General features: G+C 40.3%; 2 long non-coding RNA genes across 2 annotated transcripts; one reads left to right on the top strand and one right to left on the bottom strand.

Moving 5' to 3' along the window:
• The first annotated feature begins 228 nt into the window (after window positions 1-228).
• On the top strand, window positions 229-21,058 carry LOC109616012. Its single transcript, XR_002197050.2, has 3 exons — window positions 229-388; window positions 15,248-15,353; window positions 20,566-21,058. It is a non-coding gene; the product is annotated as an uncharacterized LOC109616012 (long non-coding RNA).
• LOC105024862 lies at window positions 18,755-22,206 on the bottom strand. The gene is made up of 3 exons (XR_829086.4): window positions 21,069-22,206; window positions 20,547-20,601; window positions 18,755-20,445 (listed from the first exon to the last, which is right to left on the bottom strand). It is a non-coding gene; the product is annotated as an uncharacterized LOC105024862 (long non-coding RNA).
• Between the last annotated feature and the right edge of the window lie 349 nt (window positions 22,207-22,555).

Below are 22,555 nucleotides of genomic sequence, written 5' to 3'. Positions count from 1 at the left end.
TCACTACTAAAAATACTAAATACTTATTAATATTTGCAGAGACGGGTATTTCCCCTATACTGTACTGGTTGACTGGTTGTCGCTGGCATAAATAAGGAAGATACCGAGCGGGCAGTGCGCATGCTAGGGAAGACTCAGTGACAGCTCGCTAGAAGTTGTGCAATTTGCAAGTTGAGGGATCAGACAGTGTGTACGTAGAATTATGGTGCGTTCCAATTACCTTGTAAGTTGGAACTTGGAACTTGGCACGAAGTTACACCGGAGTTAACCAAAGTTGATTGCGTTCCAGTGTCCAAAGTCTGAAAACAAGGACACCCCCAGGAAAGCCTTTGTAAAAATATGAGGTCGACCTCAAAAACATGATGGGAGGAGAGAGAAGACGCAGAAGGTATGTTTGTTTTTCATTGTATTTCATTGTGTAGAAAATGTTTTGATCACGTTTTAATCGGCCGTTCCGTAACCAGTAGCCTAACCTGTAATGGTCGAGTGCTGTTCAGAAAATTGTAATTTAAACGTTAATTATAAACCTAATTTTCCTATATAATCTATAATCCTATTCTTCTAAATGGGATACGAATAACGTCCGTTGTAATAAATGTGATTTCAAAGAAGATAAGAAAACTTCACTCATCCTGAATTAACTTTGTCTAACCTGAGCTGCTCAAGTTAATTAGAAGAAACGATGCAGTGATAGTAGATAGGACTGTAATATTTAAATGCCTAACATTCTTTTGTTCAGTGTTTCTCAACTGCTCCTGGGCGCCCCCCTGCCTTGCATGTTTTAGATCTCTCCCTGCTCTGTCACTTATTTATTGGTAAATAGACATAGAATAAAAATGAAATAAAAACATAGAAGGAATTCAATGTGCTTTACAAAGAAAAAGAGGAATATAAAAATACAATAAAACATCATAATAATAAAACAAAACTGTTGTTAATTTTATGCACTCAGTCATAGGCGCGTGAAAAGAGTGTTTTTAACCTTAAAATTGATACGTTTAAGATCTTCTGTTAGTTTATTCTATCAGAAGAGGCAGGGCCTTTTCTCGTAGAGCTCCACTACTGTGGAATGATTTGGCAATTAAGGTGAGAAATGCAAACTCAGTGCAAACTTCCAAGTGTCTACTAAAGACTCATCTCTACAGCACGGTCTATGATTAGGTGTAGCCTGGCCCGGGGGCGTGAAGTTGACCAGAAAGGCTTGATACTGTCCACCCTTGCTGTCTTGCCAGGTGGGCTCTCATTGCCACTGTGATGCCCTCCTTCCAATGCCTCTCAGGGGTGGAGTCACTGACTAGTTGTCTCTTTGTTGTGCACTTGTGCAATTGGGCTGTAATCTGCTGGCAATAATCTGCCTTCCTTCAGGGTGTTTGCAGTTGGTGGGTGTCCCTTTGGTTGATGCTTGGCAATGTGGGTGGATTGATTTCCTGCCTGTTGGGCCATGTCCGGGGCCTCCCCCAGATAGGGCCACAGTGTTGCTATATTATTGTGCTGGGGGAGTAGGGTCAGTTCTCCTTCTACACTAAGTTCTCCTTGTCCACTATAAATCATTGTTGATATGAGGAATGTATTTTCTGAATTTTCCCAGTCTCCTCCCATTTTGAACTTAGGAGGGCATGAGGTCCTGGCTCACATCTGCGGAGTAACTGGCTTGGGGGACCCGTTGCTGTCCCTGTCTAGAGTCCTCCTGGTTGTGTTGCAGATCGAGATGATGCCTGACGATTTCAGCTGCCACTCTGCTGACACCTCCCCCTCCCCCGTGTTGTCCCTTTCCTTGTCCATCAGGTCATGCTTTTATAAATGCATGCGTCAGCCCGCATGCATTTATGAATTATAATTTTAATCTTAATATGTTCACCTGGCACAGACAGAAGAGGACTGGTCACCTCTCTGAGCCTGGGTCCTCTCTAGGTTTCTTCCTATATTTTGGCATTCCTAGGTTTTTTTTCCTAGCCACTGAAATTCAACACTACTGTCATTTGCTCCTTGGGGTTTAAGGCCAGTTGTTTTGTCTGCTGATGTAAAAAGGGCTTTATAAATACATTTGATTGATTGATTATTCCAGATGTGTGCAGCATCTTTACATATACTGGTTCTAATATTTTTGTTGCCAAACACAATAATCTCTGTTTTATCTTGGTTCAATTGTAGACAATTTTGGTTCATCCAGGTATTTATGTGCTCTATACAGTGACACAGTAAGACTGTTGAGCCTGTTATACGGTTCGAGAGCCATATGTATTTGAGTATCAGCTGCATAGCTATGGTAGCTATTGTTATTGATTTGTCGAATTTGGCCCAGAGGTAGCATATAGAGATTAAACCAAAAGAGGACTGGTCACCCCTCTGAGCCTGGTTCCTATTTAGGTTTCTTCCTAAATTTCTGCCTTCTTAGGGAGTTTTTCCTAGCCTCTGAAATTCAACACTACTGTTGTTTTCTCCTTGGGGTTTAAGGCCGGAAGTTTTGTAAAAGAACTTTGTGACAACTGCTGATGTAAAAAGGGCTTTATAAAAAAATACAATATTTATTGATTAATTGAACAAAAGTGGTCCGGGAACTGATTCATGGGGAATTCCGCATGTCATAGCCACCCTATCAGATTCATGATTGCCAATCGTGACAAAGTAACTCTGGCCATCTAAATAAGACCTGAACAAGGACTGTCCCAGAGAGTCCTACCCTATTTTCCAGCCAGTCTAGAAGTGTTCTATGATCTACAGCAGAGGTGTGTCCAACTTGTTCCATGGAGGGCTGAGTGTCTGCAGGTTTTTGCTTTCACCTTGTACTTGATTGATTAATTAGGTCACTAATTGGTTAGTTTCTACCTTAACCTAGTTGTTTAGGTCTGAACTGGGAACCAATTTAAAAGAAAAACCAAAAACCTAGACACTTGGACCTCCGTGGAACGGTTTGACACCCCTGAACTGTAGTGTTGAGATCTAATAGAACCAAAACTGTTATTTTATACGAATCAGTATTATATATCATACACTCACCTAAAGGATTATTAGGAACACCATACTAATTTTGTCTTTGACCCCCTTTCGCCTTCAGAACTGCCTTAATTCTGCGTGGCATTGATTCAACAAGGTGCTGAAAGCATTCTTTAGAAATGTTGGCCCATATTGATAGGATAGCATCTTGCAGTTGATGGAGATTTGTGGGATGCACATCCAGGGCACGAAGCTCCCGTTCCACCACATCCCAAAGATGCTCTATTGGGTTGAGATCTGGTGACTGTGGGGGCCATTTCAGTACAGTGAACTCATTGTCATGTTCAAGAAACCAATTTGAAATGATTCGAGCTTTGTGACATGGTGCATTATCCTGCTGGAAGTAGCCATCAGAGGTTGGGTATATGGTGGTCATAAAGGGATGGACATGGTCAGAAACAATGCTCAGGTAGGCCGTGGCATTTAAACGATGCCCAATTGGCACTAAGGGGCCTAAAGTGTGCCAAGAAAACATCCCCCACACTATTACAGCACCACCACCAGCCTGCACAGTGTTAACAAAGCATGATGGATCCATGTGCTCATTCTGTTCATGCCAAATTCTGACTCTACCTTCTGAATGTCTCAACAGAAATCAAGACACATCAGACCAGGCAACATTCTTCCAGTCTTCAACTGTCCAATTTTGGTGAGCTCGTGCAAATTGTAGCCTCTTTTTCCTATTTGTAGTGGAGATGAGTTGTACCCGGTGGGGTCTTCTGCTGTTGTAGCCCATCCGCCTCAAGGTTGTGCGTGTTGTGGCTTCACAAATGCTTTGCTGCATACCTCAGTTGTAACGAGTGGTTATTTCAGTCAAAGTTGCTCTTCTATCAGCTTGAATCAGTCGGCCCATTCTCCTCTGACCTCTAGCATCAACAAGGCATTTTCGCCCACAGGTCTGCTGCATACTGGATGTTTTTCCCTTTTCACACCATTCTTTGTAAACCCTAGAAATGGTTGTGCCTGAAAATCCCAGTAACTGAGCAGATTGTGAAATACTCAGACCGGCCCGTCTGGCACCAACAACCATGCCACACTCAAAATTGCTTAAATCACCTTTCTTTCCCATTCTGACATTCAGTTTGGAGTTCAGGAGATTGTCTTGACCAGGACCACACCCCTAAATGCATTGAAGCAACTGCCATGTGATTGGTTGATTAGATAATTGCATTAATGAGAAATTTAACAGGTGTTCCTAATAATCCTTTAGGTGAGTGTATAATCAACAGATATAACAGAGAGCAGTTCACTAAATTCATCAATAAATAATCTGGATACAGGATGCAGGAGCCACCCATAACAGGGGACTACATGACAGAAAGGCCTTCTACTCTGTCCTCCTTCAGGGGATTGTAGATGAGGGAGATTAATTGACATTTTTGCTGGACCCCTGGTCAGGGTTCACGATGCCAGGATTTCAAGGGCCTCAAATTTCTTCACAACATGGCAGGACAAGATGGGCGAGTACAGATTGCTCCCAAGATTAGCTGTGGAAGGGTGGTTGTTGAACAAGCCTTCGGAAACATAAAGTGGAGACGTCTTTGTGATCTGCAGAACATGCAGATTGTTGCTGTGGTGATGATCGTATTCGCAGCCTGTTTTCTACACAATATTTGCATTGCTGCTTCAGAGATATGTCAGGAACACCCACATGGGTGCCCAAGTCAGGAAGATGAAAATAAGTAGACTATATCTTGTCTTTCAACTAATGAATTGGATAATTCGGCTGATAATTTTATCAATATATTGATTGCTACAATTGTACATTCTGTGTGTACCAGTAAAGAAGTATTTTCCTGAAGTAACTGTCTCACATTTTTCTCATTGCCTACAAAAAAGGCTCAGGTAAAATCCAAAACAATAATTTATTAAGAAACAGAACTGGAAACAGTTATATAAAAATTACACATTATATTATAACAATAACAGATATTTACTATTACAGAAAATATAACCATGAAAAACAACTATGTACAAACATTTTGCAGCTGAAAACAATAACTATATACAAAAAAAAACATTAGGAATTAATTTGGCTCACAGTTTCTGATGTTGATGAGCTGGATGCGGCCTCAGTGCTGCTATCCGAAACACAATAAAAAGTCACTGACCGGTGACATATATACTGTTTTCTAATGCAAACAGGTCTGGCAATGTCTATTATTCTTATGATAAGTTCCTCTGACCCTTTGCCTTGGATGATTCTCAATGGCCTACCCTATCCATACTTTTGTGAGATTATTGAGGCCATGTTTGGTGGTCACATTGGCTGCTTTTACCTGTTTCTTGTGTTCTCCAGCAGGATATATTGTAATTTCTTACACTAACCTGTGTGTTCAACTTCATTCAGGTTCACCATGACTACTAACTTCTCATTAAGGTGGTACATGGTGGGGTCTGATGCTTTCTTAAACAACAGACATACATGTATATACATGTGTAAATATACACTCGTACAAACAGTAGCTCTACATGTTCAAAAGTCAGTCAAAGCTATGACTTCAAAAGTAACAATCCAAACTGGTTTGCCGCCAATTCTCTAAAATCGTTTTAGGGTGAATCTAAACCAAATGTGTCAAACCAGCTGATCTCACCCTACTTAAAAAAATTACCATACAACTAGCCAGGTTAGCAGTTGTTACCAACACCAATTGATATAAATGCATTAAGTGGTATTTCATGCATAATAACACCGTAGCAACATGTCCACAGACAGCAGTTGGACAGTACTGTGTGTACGACAGTTAATTAATTATATTTATACATATACAGTTAATGAATTATACACAAATACACAGAATTGCTCAAATAAATAGTAAAACTACAGCTTTCACTTACTGCTGATACAAAGTGCTGGAATGCGCCATAACATAATACACCTACTTAAGTGTGTTAAAAAAAGGCATTATTTTTGGGGCATCTTCTGCAGCAACAAGTTACTTGTTTTGGGCTTCTTTTGGCAGTCTTGGTTGCTTGTTTCTCCTGCAAAATCTGGCAACACTGTGTCACTTAGGCATCAACATAGCTACACTGGATGAAAATGATTTCTACTGCAGATGAAATTGAAACTGCTGAAAATATTGTAATCTGGACGCCCATTATTTGACATTCTGGTTGAATTGATTCAATGTCCATGGCTAACAACATTGCAATCGGAGCTCTTCATTTGTGACATACTTCGTTGTCGAGGTTCTTTAATGTTTTCTAATACAATTTAATCTATTTCCTGGTCTGACAGGGACTCCAACATTGCAATCTCTTCAGCAATCTAAAGATTGTAATTAAGGGAAAACGTAATATCACAGTATAACACCAAGTCAATAAGTCAATTGCTCTCTTCTTATCATTCATGACTGATTATTTTCTAGTTTTGCGTTTTGCTAGTGTCCTTGTCACTATTGGTAGCATGAGGCGGTACCTGCAGACCCATTCAGTTTGCACAGGTAGTCCAGCTGCTCCAGGATGATACATGCCATGGCAAACAGTTTTGCTGTGTCTCCCAGTACAGTCTCAAAAGCATGAAGGAGATACCAGGAGACAGGCCATTTCATGACGATAGGTGGACAGTCTGTTGAAGGACATCAACCCAGTAGTTGGACTGGTATCTCCTTTGTGCGAGGAGGAACAGGAGGAGCACTTCCAGAGCCCTGCAAAATGATATCCAGAGGGCTACTGGTGTGCATGTTTCTGACCAAACTGTCAGAAACAGACTCCATGAGGGTGACATGAGGGCCTGACATCCTCTAGTGGGACCTGTGCTCACAGCCCAGCACTGTACAGCTCAATTGGCATTCACCAGATACACCAGAATTGTCCGGTTCGCCATTGGTGCCCCATTCTCTTCACAGAAGAGAGCAGATTCACACTAAGCACATGTGATGGACATGAAAGAGTCTGGAGACGCTGTGGTGAACGTGGGTCAGTGATGGTCTGGGGAGGCATATCCTTGGAGGGTTGCACAGACCTCCACGTGCTAGCTAACGGTCCCCCTACTGCTTTTAGGTATCGGGATGAAATCCTCAGATCCATCGTCAGTCCTTACGCTGGTATTTAAGATGGCTACAGCTAGATATCCAGCCGCCTCTTTGCTTTGGGCTAGATATGCAGGTACCATTTTGGTTAGTTAGCAAGCAACAAATGTGAATAGCTTCATTATTATGAAGCCATTAATTATCACATATTTGTTTGACTCCTTTTTAAATCATAATGATAACAGAAAATACCCAAATGGCCCTGATCAAAAGTTTACATACCCTTGAATATTTGGCCTTATTACAGACACACACAGTTGAAAATGGCAATTAAAGGGGAATTTCCCACACCTGTGGCTTTTTAAATTGCAGTTAATGTCTGTGGAACTCTATAAAGATGGAAAAGGATATAAAAACATATCCAAAGCCTTACAAATGCCAGTCAGTACTGTTCAATCACTTATTAATAAGTTAAACATTTGGGGATCTCTTGGTACCAAGCAAAGGTCAGGTAGACTAAGAAAGATTTCAGCCAAAACTGCCAAAAGAATTGTTCGGGATACAAAGAAAAACCCACAGGTAACATCAGGAGAAATACAGGCTGATCTGGAAAAAGACAATGTGGTTGTTTCAAGGAGCACAATACAACGATACCTTTACAAAAATGAGCTGCATGGTCAAGTTGCCAGAAAGATGCCTTTACTGCGCCAATGCCACAAAAAAGCCTGGTTACCACATGAGTGCTATGTTTAGAGAGGGGTCAACAAGGCCTATAGTGAAGAATGGCGGTGGCACACTGATGTTTTTTGGGGGCTGGTGAGATCTAAACGCACGGGGAATCTTGTGAAAATTGATGACAAGATGAATGCAGCATGTTATCAGAAAATAAAGGCAGACAATTTGTATTATTCTGCACGAAAGCTGGCATGGGACGCTCTTGGCCTTTCCAGCACGACAATGACCCTAAGCACAAGGCCAAGTTGACCCTTCAGTGGTTACAGCAGAAAAAGGTGAAGGTTCTAGAGTGGCCTTAATATCATCAAGCCACTCTGGGGAGATCTGAAATGTGCGGTTCATGCAAGATGACCAAGACAAATCGGCAGCTATAACACCTGCAAAAATTCGGGGCCTCGTAGACAACTATTACAAAAGACTGCACACTGTCATTGATGCTAAAGGGGGCAATAAACAGTATAAAGAACTAGGGGTATACAGACTTTTGAACTGGGTTCAGTTCATATTTTTCTTTGTTGCCATGTTTTGTTTTATGATTGTGCCATTCTGTCATGACCTTCAGTTGAATGTGAATGCTGAATGCTCACTCATGTTTTCTGTGAGGAACAGAAGGGTTAAAATTAAGAGACTGCTGCAAACAATCGCTTCTGTTCCTCACTCAAAATGTTCCTTTTCAACTTTTTTTGGAAAGGAAAGAACAAGGTGCAATGATCTCTTCATTTTTTCCAGATCTGTATTATCAATTCTCCAAGGGTATGCACACTTTTGAGCACAACTGTATCATATAAATCCTATGACATCTACTGTATGTGGCTACAACAAAATGAATACATTACTTGTTTAGGCTTGGTCAATGATTTAAACAGACACTGCCCAGGAAGGCATAAACTGGAATGTGTCCACTGATATTGAAGTGGGATAATTGGTCATAAAAAATCCCCCAGATCCACATTGATTCATAACAGAGAGATATTTTTAATAAATGCTTGCCTCTGGTTTTTACTTAGCCTGCCTGCATGCATTTTGCTCTTGTAATGTCAAATATCTGCTATGTTTGATACTTGTAATGCAACTCCATACTCTCTTTAATAATTACATTCCTGGGTTACATTCATTTGTTGACTCCTTGGAATCATCGGTGACAATAAATGTACGTTAACCAACAATCAAATGCATTGGCTTCTATCAAATGTCCATTTCCTTCTCATATGGATTGGTACCAGGGACAGGAGCATGCAATTGCAGACAGGCTTCAGAAGTACTTTTGCTATTTTGACAGAAACTAGATGCTAAAAAAATAGGTTTTAGATACTGTTCACTCATTACATTTTAGCTTATCTCTAAGGCTATTCGTTTTATTGTTGATGTTTGCACCTGAGGAACAAAGAACCTTCCTGTTCTTTGTTTTTCGTTCAGCAATTCTCTGAATCCTGTACTGTAAACATATTTGCAGTTAACTGTTGTGGGAAATTTGTGTCTTTAAAAATGCTTTCTTATTACCTAAAACCATGAGTCTGCTAGCACATGTGAACACACATTTTAATTCAAACAGAAATGGTCCATGTGGGAAATGCTTTAGTAGCATACAAGCCTAATGTAAATTTGATTGGCTATGACACACTGGTCTGTGTAGGGTTCAAGGCTGTCACATCATAGCTAAGAGTGTCTTATTATTTGTCCAAATGTCAGTCCACTTTCCCACTTTACATTGCCATAGAACTGTACTCTACAGTATGTAAATCCCAAATCGTCTATGAAACTGAAAATGACTATGTTGTTTATTTTGCCCATTCCTTCATTCAAACTAGTTAAGATGTTAATCTACTGAAAAACATTAGCACGCATACTTCAGGGCATTGACTCCATAAAGATCATAGACAACATGGATGCAATGTCAGTGTTCAGTTGCTTATGGTATCACATTAACTTCTGATTACTCAACTTTTTGTGTGCCAAGGACATCTCCTCCAATCTCGTATCATAGATAATGTCACGAGGCAATAGTGCACTTCTGAGCTCTCTAAAGAAGGCAATATCTAGGTATTTTTTAGTCTTTCTTGCTTCTCCCCAGACATTTCACAATTTAGTTGTAACACTGAACAGGCACACCTGATTCACAATTTAAGGGGTAGAATATTAGTTGACAAGTCTAATTCGGTGTGCTTGCTCTGGAATACATCAATTACATTAAATGGCTGGGTGTCTCTAAGGAGTGGGTTGAAGACTTCTGTTTTACAGGATCAAGCTGAAAGTGTAATTAAATTAGTAAATGATTCATTTTATGATATGACAACAAAAAACAGTATGATAAATGTAAAAAAGGTAGTGGTTCTTTACACAAGATTTGTTTGCCAAATCTGGTACACTAGATTATTCCCCCATATATTTGCTATTAATGTTTCTAATAAACTATCCTTGTCATAACGCATATGCTCAGCCAAATCTATTAACACATGAAGAGACTACATTGAAGTACATTGAACTTTCAAAGTCCTTCTTCTGCTAATATGTTTGCAGTAATATCAAGGGAACCTAATTGTAGTTATTTTAGTCCTTTAGTGTGGGGAGTAGGACTGAATGAGTCAAGGAGAGTAAGAGTGGGGATGGATAGATATACATAGCAAGGCAGAAAGGTAAACGGAATGTAGAAAGATAAACATTTGTTTGAGTAAAGTAGATTGCAGTTCATTTATGTACTTTCGCTAGTGTAGGCCTGAATGCATTTGTGTTTATAGCAAACTAATGTTGTTCAGCATAATAGAACCGCCATATGTTAACAACAGTGCATTGTGGGAAGATATACCAAAATACGTAAATACTGCACACTGCAGCGACTGGACATTTTAGCTTGTTATTATGCGCGCATAATAACAAATATAAACACAACATGTAAATAAACTGCCCGAATAAATTAAGGAACACGTAATATCACAGTAGAACACCAAGTCAATTGCTCTCTCTTTATCCTTAATGACTGATTCTTCTCTAGTGTTGTGTTTTGCTAGTGTCCTTGTCACTACTGGTAGCATGAGGCAGTACCTGCAGCCCATTCAGGTTGCACAGGTAGTGCAGCTCCTCCAGGATGGCACATCCATACATGCCATGGCAAAAAGGTTTGCTGTGTCTCCCAGTACAGTCTCAAGAGCATGAAGGAGATACCAGGAGACAGGCTATTACATGAGGAGACCTGGACAGTCTGTAGAAAGGCATCAACCCAGCAGCTGGACCTGTTATGGGTTGGCTGTGTTCTCCTTTCCTGTCTGTGGCCCTTTTCCCCCTGTTCTCTCTGTCTGTGTTGTGTTCGTCTGCACCTGAGGCTGTGAGAGACGTGACCAGGGAAGAACTAGGTCAAGGGGCGTGGCCATTCACTCCTGCACAGTTTCCACACAGCTGCAGCTCATTCCATTCATCACCTCTGAAGTACAGGTGCTGGTCATAAAATTTGAATATCATCAAAAAGTTGATTTATTTCAGTAATTCCATTCAAAAAGTGAAACTTGTATATTATATTCATTCATTACACACAGACTGATATATTTCAAATGTTTATTTCTTTTAATTGTGATGATTATAACTGACAACTAAGGAAAATCCCAAAATCAGTATCTCAGGAAATTTGAATATTACTTAAGACCACTACAAATTTTTTATTTTTTTTGAAATGTTGGCCAACTAAAAAGTATGAACATGAAAAGTATAAGCATGTACAGCACTCAATACTTAGTTGGGGCTCCTTTTACCTGAATTACTGCAGCAATGTGGCGTGGCATGGAGTCGATCAGTCTGTGGCACTGCTCAGTTGTTATGAGAGGCCAGGTTGCTCTGATAGTGGCCTTCAGCTCTTCTGCATTGTTGGGTTTGGTGTATCGCATCTTCCTCTTCACAATACCCCATAGATTTTCTATAGGGTTAAGGTCAGGCGAGTTTGCTGGCCAATTGAGAACAGGGATACCATGGTCCTTAAACCAGGTACTGGTAGCTTTGGCACTGTGTGCAGGTGCCAAGTCCTGTTGGAAAATGAAATCTGTATCTCCCTAAAGTTGGTCAGCAGCAGGAAGCATGAAGTGCTCTAAAACTTCCTGGTAGACGGCTGCGTTGACCTTGGATCTCAGAAAACACATTGGACCAACACCAGCAGATGACATGGCACCCCAAACCATCACTGACTGTGTAAACTTTACACTGGGCTTCAAGCAACGTGGATTATGTGCCTCTCTTTCTCCTGACTCTGGGACCTTGATTTCCAAAGGAAATGCAAATTTTACTTTCATCAGAGAACATAACTCAGCAGCAGTCCAGTCCTTTTTGTCTTTAGCCCAGGCAAGATGCTTCTGACGCAGTGTCTTGTTCAAGAGTGGCTTGACACAAGGAATGCGACAGCTGAAACCCATGTCTTGCATACATCTGTGCGTGGTGGTTCTTGAAGCACTGACTCCAGCTGCAGTCCACTCTTTGTGAATCTCCCCCACAATTTTGAATGGGTTTTGTTTCATAATCCTCTCCAGGGTGCGGTTATCCCTAATGCTTGTACACTTTTTTCTACCACATCTTTTCCTTCCCTTTGCCTCTCTATTAATGTGCTAGGACACAGAGCTCTGTGAACAGCCAGCCTCTTTAGCTATGACCTTTTGTGTCTTACCCTCCTTGTGCAAGGTGTCAATGGTCGTCTTTTGGACAGCTGTCAAGTCAGCAGTCTTCCCCATGATTGTGTTGCCTACAGAACAAGACTGAGAGACCATTTAAAGGCCTTTGCAGGTGTTTTGGGTTAATTAGCTGATTAGAGTGTGGCACCAGGTGTCTTCAATATTGAACCTTTTTACAATATTCAAATTTTCTGAGATACTGAATTTGGGGTTTTCATTAGTTGTCAGTTATCATCAAAATTAAAAAAAATAAACACTTGAAATATATCAGTCTGTGTGGAATGAATGTATACATTATACAAGTTTCATTCTTTGAATGGAATTACTGAAATAAATCAACTTTTTGATGATATTCTAATTTTATGACCAGCAACTGTATATTCACCTCTTCGGCGCCAGATTGTTAGTCTACACTTGTGATCCCGCTCAGACTGCTGCTGCTGCTACTTACCTGAGTTACCTGCTTCACTGCCTCCCCGCTGAGACCTGTTGAGCCATTCTCTGCCGCTTTCTGCTGAGCTGCCGACTTCCACCCTGCACTGCTTACTCACATTCCCCCTGGATTTCCGTCAGTGAGTCAAGACTGGACTTTCTCAGACTGTCCACTCTGATTCTCAGTTCTGCCCTGGATTCCTCTCTGCCTGCCTGCATGCCTGCCTGCCTCGCGCTTCACTACCATCCAGAAGCTGCACTGCCCAAATTCCCCCTCTTTGCACGATTAAGTTTGACTGTTCAAATAAACATCTCTGACAGCTATCTGCCTCCGTGTGTGTTGTCTCTGTGTTTTGGGGCAAACGGCATCCTAACAGGACCGGAATCGGCTCCTTTGTACGGGAAGCAACAGGAGGAGCACTGCCAGAGCCAAACGGTCAGAAACTGATTCCATGAGGGTGGCATGAGCGCCCCATGTCCTCTAGTGGGACCTGTGCTAACAGCCCAGCACCGTGCAGCTTGATTGGCAATTGCCAGAGAACACCAGAATTGGCAGGTCCGCCATAGGCGCCCTGTTCGCTTCACAGATGAGAGCAGACTCACATTGAGCACATGACAGACGTGAAAGAGTCTGGAGATGCGGTGGTGAACGTTATGCTGCCTGCAACATCATCCAGCATGACCGTTTGGCGGTGGTTCAGTGATGCATATCTTTGGAGGGTCGCACAGACTTCCACGTGCTAGCCAACATGGAAGTCTGTTAGGTACCTGTTAGGTACCGGGATGAATTCCTCAGACCCATCGTTAGATGGGTCACCACATGACATGACAGGAACTCATCCTAGGTTAGGGTTCACATAAAAACATAGAAAAACATAGGATCACACACAAACATGTAACAGAGACATTAACAGAGACAATAATACAAATTGAAAGTCTACTTGTTTAAAATGGTTATGGCAGTGGGTATACATGAGTCTTTGTATATTTTCATCTTGGCCAGATGAGCCTTGAAGTGGCAGCCTGATGGGAGTAGCTAGAATGAGGCTTGTAGGGTGTGTGAATTGTCCTGTGTGATTGATGTGGCCTTTCTTCTTACGTATTGTGTGTTTAGTGTTGAAAGTAGGGCCTGGGTTGTGCCGGTTACCTTGTTTACTTCTTTGATGATTCTTCTAAGTTTTGTCATGTTATTTATTGTGAGGAAGTTGTACCAGGATGCAATGAGGACTGATTCATTGAGTGACTTGTATACTGTTTTTAAAATGATGTTTTTGACATCAAAACCTTTCAGCTTCCTTAGAAGGAACATGCGCTGATGGGCCTTTTTGCAGACTGTTCTTCACTGCATTGCAGGGTGAATCCTCTATCTCATCCTCTATCTCAGTTCCCAGATACCTGAGACGTGTTCCACGAGCTGCCCCTCCAGCCTGAGAGGTTCAGAGTGAGGATGGGGGAGGTCAGGTGTATGACCGGCTCCCACAGCACATCTTCTTTGTCTTGTCCACATTTAAAACCAAGGTTCCTCCTGGTGCAGTACAATGCCCTGCCTCATGTGGCCAGAGTGTGTAGGCAGTTCCTGGATGATGAAGGCATTAATGCCATTGACTGGCCCTCACGTACGACAGACCTGAATCCAATTTTTTATTATGTCGCAGCCAAGTGCCGCCAGGACAGATCTCTCAGGCTCACAGATGACCCGTTTACAATTTACTTTATTATAATTTCATAAATGCACATAAAAGATATCACCAAGGGACTACAGTAGACATTCACAGACCAATCAGATAAGTAGCCACAGTTAGTTACACTCCATAGATATGGTACAACCCCTCAGGGAATAATACCACCCAGCCCCCTCCTGCCAGCTGATTATGTCCCTCCCTGGCGATACCGAGCAGATATTAATATACCACACGATAATAATATTAAGATTAAAATAATCTGTACTGGTCGCGAAATCCGACAGCCAGTACAGATATAATGTCTATTGTCACATTGGTATATTGGCGATTACAACACTGGAGAATGTCTGCCTCCCACAATAGACTAGTGCCCGAGAATGTCCGCCTCCCACAACAGGCCAGCGCCTGTACATCTTCTGGTTAAACCTGGTCTTTCCATGTACCGATCTTTATTAACACTTAGCCTGGTGTAGTTATCGTTTCCTGTGTCCAACCGTCAGAGCTCTTCCTCCGGCTCCCTCCCGGTCTTGGCATCTAGCAGAACAGAAAATGGTTGCTGATCAATACACTCGCTGCTCCCCCTGTGACACGCTCCCCCTGTGACACGCAATATTTATCTTGTCACTTCAATGATACTTAGCAAGCATTGAGCGTAGTACGATGTCCAGTTGGTTCATCGGCACTGCGCACCGTTGTTCCATAGATCTTCAGATTTCCTCGTAATGCTTTCCACAAGCAGATTTCCACAAGCTAATGCTTGTGCCCTCCCTCTCTGTCACCCTCCATGCAGTAGGCCTTGGCTGTATCCACCAAACACTAATCCACCCCCATTAGTGAGTCTGCCCACTGACACCTGGCGCTACTCAGTCTGATTTGCACAGTGATCCAAACAAGTGGTAAGTGTCAGTTTGCACAGTCCACCCAACAACATACAACATATATGACAGAAATTGTATAATTATGCAGTTTTAATTAACCATATATGACATGTATTTACAATTCATTACATAGCAAAAATCTATCTAAAGGTGGGGCACACTGCAGTGATTTTAGGCCTTGTGATCACTTGTCTTTCGTCTTACCACCGATCGCTAACTCACCTCATGCTGTTGTTTCTGTCCATCTATTGGAAACTAACAAAAGATAATACAAGGCAAGGGGTTATTCAGACATTCTTGTAGATTACAAAGATCACATGTATAGGGAGTCTAATTTCCTACAACAGCCCCAAACAGAAATCTTAAAAAACTGTGCATTTTGTTAAAGACATGCTGTTTTATTGTACACTATGGACAGTAGTTGACCTGGAATTAAAATAAGTGGTCTGTTTTCCAAATTGGACTGTTAGACCAGAGTGTCACAGCCCTTACATTACCACAATAACTGGTAGCATCTAATTGTCGCCCAAGTAAATCTAATTAGAAGGTTGCTGGTCTACCATCTCCAACCATTGTGCTCTTGAACAAGGTACCAAGTACAGTGGATATAAAAAGTCTACAAACCCCTGTTAAAATGCCAGATTCTTGTGATATACAAGAGTGAAAGAAAGATATATAATGTCAGAACTTTTTCCACGTTTAATGTGACCTATAACATGAACAGTTGAAAAACAAACTGACATTTTTGAGGGGGAAAAATAAAAAACTCACAATAACCTGGTTGCATAAGTTTGCACACCATCAAGCTAATACTTTGTTGAAGCACCTTTTCATTTTATTACAGAACTTTTGGGTAGGAGTCTATTAGCATGGCACATGCTTGATGTGGCAATATTTGCCCACTCTTTGCAAAACCGTTCCAAATCTGTCAGATTGCGAGGACATGTCCTGTGAACAAATCACCCCACAGATGTTCAATTGGATTCAGGTCTGGGCTCTGGCTGGGCCATTCCAAAACATTAATCTTCTTCTGGGGAAGCCATGCTTTTGTGGATTTGGATGTGTGCTTTGGGTTGTTGTCGTGCTGAAAGTTGAACTTCATCTTCAGCTTTCTAACGGATGCCTGAAGGATTTGCGCCAAAATTGCCTGGTATTTGGAACTGTTCATAATTCCCTCCACCCTGACTAAGGCCCCGGTTCCAGCTGAAGAAAAACAGCCCCAAAGCATGATGCTGCCACCACCATGCTTTACTGTGGGTATGGTGTTCTTTGGGTGATGTGCAGTGTTGTTTATGCGCCAAACATACCTTTTGGAATTATGGCCAAAAAGTTCAACCTTGGTTTCATCAGACCATAACACATTTTCCCACGTGCTTTTGGGAGACTTGAGGTTTGTTTTTGTAAACTTCAGCTGGGCTTGGATGTTTTTCTTTGTAAGAAAAGGCTTCCGTCTTGCCACCCTACCCCATAGCCCATTCATATGAAGAATATGGGAGATTGTTGTCACATGTAGCACACAACCAGTACTTGCCAGAAATTCCTGCATTTCCTATAAAGTTGCAGTAGGCCTCTTGGAAGCCTCCCTGACCAGTTTTCTTCTCGTCTTTTCATACATTTTGGAGGGACGTCCAGTTCTTGGTAATGTCTCTGTTGTGTAATATTTTCTCCACTTGATGATGACTGTCTTCACTGTGTTCCATAGTATATGTAATGCTTTGGAAATTATTTTGTACCCTTCTCCTGACTCTTTCAACAATGAGATCCCTCTGATGCTTTGGAAGCTCTCTGCGGACCATGGCTTTTGCTCTGAGATGCAACTAAGAAAATGTCAGGAAAATCCTACTTGAACAGCTGAACTTTATTTGTGATTAATCACTTTAAATTATGACAGGTGTGTAATGACTTCTATTTAACAGTTTGAATGTGATTGGTTAATTCTGAACACAGTCACATCCCCAGTTATAATAGGGTGTGCACATTTATGCAACCAGGTTATTGTAAGGTTTTTATTTTTCATTTTTCCCCCTAGAAGATTTCAGTTTGATTTTCAATTGAATTGTTCACATTATAGGTGACAATTAAAAGTGAATAAAAGTTCTGACATGATTTATCTTTGTCATCACAAAAATCTTACATTGGATTTAAACTAACCTTTGGTATGAGTCCAAACAAGCGGCCTTCTGTGTGTCACCTGACCTGACGTAATTAGTTTTAATTGGATTGACAGACTGACATGTGACAGATGAAGCTAAGAGATTAAAGAGAGTAAAAAGAGAAAAGGATAATCAGAATAGACAAAGTTAAAAAAAGAAAGGCATTGTTGCAAGATGCTAACAACTTTTCAAGAAATTGGAATATCTCTCCTTGGGTCCCGCGACTCAATCGCCCTCCAAAAACCATAGAATTAAAAGGTCAGCCATAAGTCGCACCCTCTTCAACATCTGGTCCCTAGACTTTGTGTTGCGTGAATCCACCACTTGTTTTTGGTAATCTAAGCTAAGCATTAGCTTAATGTCATCGTCAGTCGTGTTTCCCCCAAAGCATATTCTAATAGTGGAATTAACAAACAACTTACATGCTCTGCATAAATTACAGTTCTCCCATGATTAATGTTTGTAGATAAAAATCTCTAGCAACCTTGACAACTTAATACCATTGCCTATTTAAGTAGCCTATTTTATTGGGAATCATTTAATAGAGACACAAGTACTTGGTTGTGGCTAACCATCCATCAGGAAAGCTAATGGTTACAGGCCCACACATGAATCCCATTCTAACCACATTTCAGCCTAATCATCAAAATACAATACCTAGAAAAGCTTTTGTCTGTTTACCAAAAGATATTCAATTTACAGTTAAATAATGAATATGGTCTAGAATTGGAGTCTCTCAGAAGACAGAAGCAGCCGGAAGAATTCTGAAGTGTATAGAGTTATATTGTCTGCTTGGATTCAGCCAAATTCAGCGAAGTTGATTGCTTCACTATACAGAGGGACAATGACCCAAAACATAGTGCAAAAGCCACCCAGGATATTTTTAATGGAAAAAAAGCATGCATTTCACTTGCTGAAGACAAAACTTAAGGCAGAAATACCCACGAATGAAAAAGGTGCAGTGGTCTCTTTTTTTTTTATTGCAAGTAGCAATATAGCTTTATGAGTCATACACGTGCACAACTAGGTATTTGTTTTGTCAAACAAAACATTTATTCACACAAAATAAAACTATGCAAGGAACAACTTTTTTGTGTGTCATTTATATATATATATATATATATATATATATATATATATATATATATATATATATATATATATATATATATATATATATATATATATTTCCTAGTGGACAAACACAAAATCCAATACTGAAGTCCAGTATGGCCCTATGTCAAACCATTTTGAAATGTTGACCCTGTCACACCTTGGATTGTTTATGTAGAGAAAAACAATTACATGTATTTTCGAACACAAGCACGTACCTGCACTTCGAAATTGTAATTAATACATGGCCATCACACTGGAAGCCCCATTTATCAATATTGCATGGAGACCACTACATGCAATTGAATTTAGAATGTGAGCATAAAAATGTACTTATCAAATAATCCTCAAAGCATAATTCAAACACCAGTAGCAGATTATCATTGAGGAATTCAAATTGTTCTTAGACTCAGTGCTCATTCATAACCTTTGAACTGAAACACCTTGAATAAAACATATACAGTACAGCAAGGCTATTCAAATTCGGTCCTGGAGGGCCGAAACATTTCTAGTTTTTGGTTCTACCTGTTAGTTGACTGCTTTCACCTGGCCTCTCAGATCTGAATCAGTCCCAATATTATTAGTAGAGGATAAAGCCAGAAATGTTTCAGAATTGAATAGCACTGTAGTACAGTATGGTGAAAACCATCCCTTTAAAGCCTGTGGGGAATATTCAATGTCATGCTATGAAATTCAACAGCAACACCAAAAGGAGTAAGCAATCACATTTTATAAGATTTAAAGAGATGTACAGGTGGTAAAATGGTGAGTGCATGCCAAATAAAATGCTACATTCTGGCTTGCTTGAACAGTGCTACAAAGAGGATCAATAATATGAAACAACTTTATTAAGTAATTGAAAATATATTGTACTGAATTCTTAAATATTGAAATCACTCAAACTAGAAATAGTAATCAACAGTTTTTTGTCAGTTTGTATACTTCCTAGAGACCTCTTATTTTTGTATGCACATTCAGCATTGTTCACAGTCTTTGAAACCTTAGCCTCAACTATCTCTTTCAGGATTTATGTGAGTCATTTGGCTAAGTGGAGTAAGGTAATCTAATAACAATCAAAGATTTCAAGATTAAAATGGAAAGTTGCCTAGAGTAAAATGATTCCATGTATGGTTTACTCCCATTTATGCTTGAGCTTGATTGATAAAATCGGGTCCCATATCCTAGTAGCATTGGTTCAGATCCACAATGCCAAGGAGATGCTCTTGAGTCATAGCCTCTGTTGGACCTGTGCCAAATTTCTATAACGGACGTTGTTCGATTATTTAATAAAAAAAATATATATATTTGAGGTTGTGATCCCAAAATCTTTTTTCATTCAACTCATAATAGTGTGTAGAGCTCTGGAATGGCGTTTTATTAATGGACGTGGAGGAGGACAGGGGAAATTAAAGGGTAAACCTCTATCCTGGGGTAGCTGATTCATCATTCGGGTGGCCTCAAGATGGGGATTTAGGAGGAACTGGTACAGGCGATTGAAACCTGAGGGACTTCTGTATCCTGTCTTCCTCTTCGTAAATATTCTGCGTCACTAGGGTATTGTGGCATGAGGAGTAGCGTCTCCAAAGTGTTCCCTGCAGTTGCTGCATCTTCTCCTACTTCTTTATCTCCCACGGCCCATAGCTCCCTGCTGGGACCTTTATATACTTGCCATGACAAGGTCCTAATGGGAGTTAGCTGGGCAGGTGAGGGGCTGACCTGGTACATGTAGCTGCCTCTGGATTGTTCCCGGAACCATAACAGCTTTTTCACTGTTGATGTGACGCTGATTCAGGAGTGAGCCCTTTCACACCTCGTTTTAAGTGAAAGTTCTGATACAGCTTAACCTACGAAGCAGTAATATGAATTATTTTGACTTCATATGAATGTTGATTATGTCGGAACCTCATGCCTGGCATTAAGTCAACCATGACTTTAATATATCCACCTTGATGTCTTTGAAACAGCAGCCCAATCACCCTTTCACCTCTTCCTCAAGAGACCTGGAATTAAAAGGCCCCATTGTCATTCCTACTGAAACTTCAAAGGATCTCCTACAGACAGGACATTGCCATTTCAGCATGGTGGAAGATGAACCATGGTTCCCTCAAAATAACCAACATATATTATAAGGACCATTAGAAAATTAATTTTATTAATATACCATAAAGGATTAAAAATGTCATTCCCCTTCTTGAGAAAGCCAGCAGAAGTAGTGTAAGAAAATAATTTGTGCTTATTCTATGATTTTGTGTGCTATAAAAATGTATGAAATTGTGTATTGCTCCCTCTTTGAATAACTTCTCCAACTTTCAATGAAACATTTTATATTTTGCACCAATGTGTAGGGGAGATTATAACCTGAACAGTGACAACTGGTTGTACAAAGGATTTAAGAAAAAAACACAGAACAAAAACACAATGTTTCAGCCAATCAAAAGGGAAACTCAGTACTTAGCCTAGCCCTTACCTTTAGTTTTGAAATGAACTGTAAAAGCTGAACCTGAAAACACAAATGAGCTAATGCTGGGCGTCTGAACCTTCGTCTCCCTTTCTCAGGTGGGATGAAAACTGTAAATGAAAACATCTCTCTTTGTAGAACTAATAATATCCTTCTTACACAAGCTAGCCAAGTTAAAAACAGAATGGACCCCACCTATCTAGGCCACAGGATCGCCTGCTTCAGACTTATGGAAGCACAAAATAATCAATGCAGTTTCAACATGACTTTACCCCCTTTGTTGCGGCGATCTGCTGGGAGGTGTGTCTGAGTGCGTGTGCATGTGACAGAGCGCGGCTCCGCAGTGCACCTCAGCAGGTGAGCGAAATTAAACTAATTAGCAGTGCACGTCAGAAACCTTCAGACAATACAAGCAGAGCAAGGTTGTTCAGGTTTGCAATGCAGCTAAGAACAGTGAAAGAAAAGAGAAATCGCTGAAGAATCACAGAATTAAAACTCATGGAAAAAGATCAAAGGGGCTACCGGTAAGCTCACATCTCTTTACTGGACTTTGAAGACTGTAAATGTGATTGCTGGCTGCGTAGTAGTTTGTATGGGCAAACGAAATGTGTGGTCTGTTGATACATTGTTTATTGCACTATTAGTAGATTGAGGCTAAAACATTTCTGTACATGTGTAATTGCCTTTGCAAGTGGCTAAAGTCCTTGTTTTAAGCTGTTTAAATTGGTAATCATTGTTGAAGATATGTCCTTGATGAAGTTTCTGAAAGTTTTCTTGAAGTAATTTTTCTTCATTTAAATACAAAGGGTGAATTGTTAGTTTGTACAAAGATATTTAACCATTTCTGAACCTATTAGTATTGTTCTAATTCACAGTTAATGGTTTAGAATGCTTGATTTCATTTAGGTGAAATTATGAATAAAATATGGAAATGCTGTATAGAATGATCAAGGGTAAACAAACAATAACAGGTTACTTTAAAAGGAAATAGGTCTAAAAGTAGAGCTGGCTTTCTGGGTATGCAATGCCAGATTTACACTGTTTACATGGGATAACAAAATGAAATATCTATGTCTATCTAATATCTATGTGTAAAAAATACTTACCCTTTGCTTGATGTTCCGTGTTGTATTGTATTTAATGGGAAATATTGAGCTTTATTTAATGTGTTCTTTTTTGTATGTTTAAAGGTTTTTCAGCTTTCTTGTTACTGGTCAAATAAATTGAAGAACGAGTGAAATCCTGAGTCTGGTCAATTCCTTCCCTTTTCAAGTGTGGGAAGCCATGAAGTTATAAATACACTTGACACCCTTTGTACAAGTGAGAATCTCTGTGCAGACCTCTCTGTTTAGATTAGTCCTATGCATTTCTGTAAATTACCATTAAATAGCCTGCTAGTCATTATCTTTTTATGACAATAAAATCCCCATTTCCTTTACAGATAAAAAAAATCAATATCACATTGCCTATACTTCTATTATAATTGGCAATATACC

The sequence above is a fragment of the Esox lucius genome, chromosome 8 (assembly GCF_011004845.1).
Source record: "Esox lucius isolate fEsoLuc1 chromosome 8, fEsoLuc1.pri, whole genome shotgun sequence".
Classification (NCBI taxonomy): Eukaryota; Metazoa; Chordata; class Actinopteri; order Esociformes; family Esocidae; genus Esox; species Esox lucius.
Note: the sequence above shows the minus strand (reverse complement) of the source record. Positions and strands in the feature narration are given on the sequence as shown.